Consider the following 3076-nt stretch of genomic DNA (forward strand, 5'->3'; position numbering starts at 1 on the left):
CCTGCGCCCACCAATTTTAAAAAATAAATGCATTTTAGGAAGAATGAAAAACACAAATAATCAAGAAACTCCCAGAGTAGCGGGTGGGTGCAGTTTGGTGCCCCTAAGGGCCATCCCGCTCTAGGCGATCGCCTAGTTCGCCTAGTGAGTGAGCCGGCCCTGCTTATGGTCTTGGGCGTGCACCGAGGGGCAGCTGCGATGGGGTGCAGAGCAATGTTCCCTCTAAGCTATGGAGCCCTGTGAGCAAAAATTCTACTTTGTTAGCTATTGGCATTAAAGTTGTGAGCAGGAGATTTGGCTGCTGCATAAATTAGTTTGCTTTGGAGCCAGAGGCTAAAAAACTGTGAGCTAGCTCACACTAACTCAGCTTAGAGGGAACACTGGTGCAGAGACACCCCCGTGCACCCAGGGCAGCGGCCCTTGGAAGGGAGCGCACATGGGATCGGTCTGCTTATCGTGCCCCATAGGCCGTGGCTCGGGCGCCTGGAGGGCTGCGGTGGAGGAATTGGGGAGGGGGGAGGCTCCTAGCCTGGGCTGAGTCGGGGGAAGGGGGCTGGAGTCTCCCGGCCCTTGTCTGGCTTGGGTGGGGCACCCTGACAGGGCTCCTCAGCAGTGGGGTGCACACAGGACGTCACCCATGCTCCCTCTAAGCTGTGGAGTCCAGTGAGCAAAAATCCTACTTTGTGAGTCCCCAGCATTAAAGTTGTGAGTGGGCCGCTGCATACATTAGTTTGCTCTGGAGCAATGTTCCCTCTAAACTGTGGAGTCTTGTGAGCAAAAATTCTCCTTTGGGAGGTACTGGCCTTAAAGTTGTGAGCGAGCAATTGGACTGCTGCAGAAATTAGTTTGCTCTGGAGCCATCCCTTCCCGAGCTGAGACAAAAATGTGTGAGCCGGAGGCGAAAAAACTGTGAGCTAGCTCACACTCACTCAGCTTAGAGGGAACATTGCTCTGGAGCCATCCTTCCTGAGCCAAGACAAAAGGGTGTGAGCTGGAGGCGAAAAAACTGTGAGCTAGCTCACACTCGGCTTAGAGGAAACATCGGACTTGACCCCAAAAGGACTGTTCCTGGCCTATCAGGGTGGGGTGGGGGTGGCACAGCGTCAGACTGTGAAACCTGGCAAGGCTTCTTCCTGCCTTGTGCCTTCTGGTGCCCTCGGGCAAGGGTGGAAGACGAGGGCGGAACCAATCTAACCAGCTTATTGGGGGGGGGCACATTGAGCCTTTGACTTGCGCTCGCCAAAAAGCATGGGAATGTTAAGAAAATTGGATTTAGGTTGTCTTATCCTTCACAGGAAAGATGCGTGTACACCTGTGGCATTGGCTGCCAGAGGAGGTCGAGATGGCCACAGGAACAGACAGCTTTAAAAGGGGATTTGGTAGCTTCGTGGAGGGATGAGTCTTTCAGTGGCTATTAGCTGTGGTGGCTGAGGGGAACCGCCACATTCAGAGGCACTAAGCCTCTGAATCCCAGAGCCAGGAGGCCCACATCAGAGGAAGGCCTCGGCCTTTCTATGCCTTGATGTTGGTCCTCCAGAGGAACTGGGTGGCCACTGTGTGAGACGGGAGGCTGGACTGGACCTTCCCTGGTCTGATCTAGCAGGGCTCTTCTGATGTTCTTATCAGGGGAAGGCCTCAGCCTCTGTGCCCTGTTTGTTGGCCCTCCAGAAGAACTGGTTGCCTACGGTGTGAGACAGGATGCTGGACTGGATGGACGAGTGGTCTGACCCAGCAGGGCTCTTCTGATGTTCTTATCAGGGGAAGGCCTCGGCCTTTCTGCCTTGTTGCTGGCTGCCAGAAGGACTGGTCGGCTGTTGTGTGAGGCAGGGTGCTGGACTAGATGGACCCTCACTGTCGGGATGCTGGCAGAGATGGACCCTTCCTGGTCTGATCCAGCAGGGCTCTTCTGAGGTTCTTCTCAGGGGAAGGCCTTGGCCTCTCTACCCTGTTGCTGGCCCTCCATAGGAACTGGTTGTCTACGGTGTGAGACAGGGTGCTGGACTAGATGGACTGCTGGTCTGATCGAACAGGGCTCTTCTGATGTTCTTATGTTCATGTGCGCTTGTGCAGGTTTGGCTTGTGGTGATTTGGAAACAGTGCCCACATCCCGTGAACTTCCCTTTTTCTTGAGTTGGCATTCCACTCCTGCCTCCAGGTCCGGGTGTGTGGGGCTCGGGGCTAAGAAGCAGCTGTGGGTCGGCCGAGGACTCCTTGCTTCGCCTTGGGCAAGCTCCGAAATATCGGCCTTAGTTTTTCTGTCTGTAAAATGGGCTTCCTGAAGCTGACATGCTCGGTATAGCAACCACCCCTGTGGCGCCCGATGAGGCTAAGAAGGCTGGCGCTTGTCTGGCCCTCCTTAAACGATACAAAAAGAGGGCTTTTTTTTTTTTGCACAGGTAAACAAGACTGCGCTGTAATGAAACGGTCAGAAAGTTTGCATCGGTGAAGGGATAGTTGCGGTCAAGGCTACTGTATTGCTGCAGGAGCTGGGCAGGGTGAGCTGTGGGCAGCGTGACAGGAAAGACATCTGGAGCAGAGGTTTCAGAGGGAACTGGGTATTGTTTCTCAGGGGTTCTAGTTGCAGTTTTTTACTAGGCCAGAGGAACGTATTCTTGCAGATTTTTCTCCGCCAGAGTATTCAGGGGGCCTTATGAGCGTGGAGTGAGTGAGCCTCGTATTCTCAGAGCAAGGTGTGGGGTGACTGCAGGATATTCTTGCAGATTTTTCTCCGCCAGAGTATTCAGGGGGCCTTATGAGCGTGGAGTGAGTGAGCCTCTCATATTCTCAAAGCAAGGTGTGGGGTGACTGCGAGCAGGGCCTTCTCAGCCATGGCACCACAGCTCTGGAGCTCTGTCCCCTTCTGTTGCCAGCTTCTGCCAGCGGATGAAGACTTCTTCATTCCATTTGGCATTCCATCAGTGATCCCTTCTTCCTAACCAGCATTTTAACTGTTGTTTTAATGTGTTTGTACATATTTTAACTCTTGTTTTTAACTGTTTTAATGAGACATGTTGGGGAGGTTGGTTTTTCACCGTTTTAGAATGTGGTTTTATCACATACTAGCCTGCTACCCGTG

The sequence above is a fragment of the Gekko japonicus genome, unplaced genomic scaffold (assembly GCF_001447785.1).
Source record: "Gekko japonicus isolate JY-2015 unplaced genomic scaffold, Gekko_japonicus_V1.1 scaffold4167, whole genome shotgun sequence".
In the NCBI taxonomy this organism is placed as follows: domain Eukaryota; kingdom Metazoa; phylum Chordata; class Lepidosauria; order Squamata; family Gekkonidae; genus Gekko; species Gekko japonicus.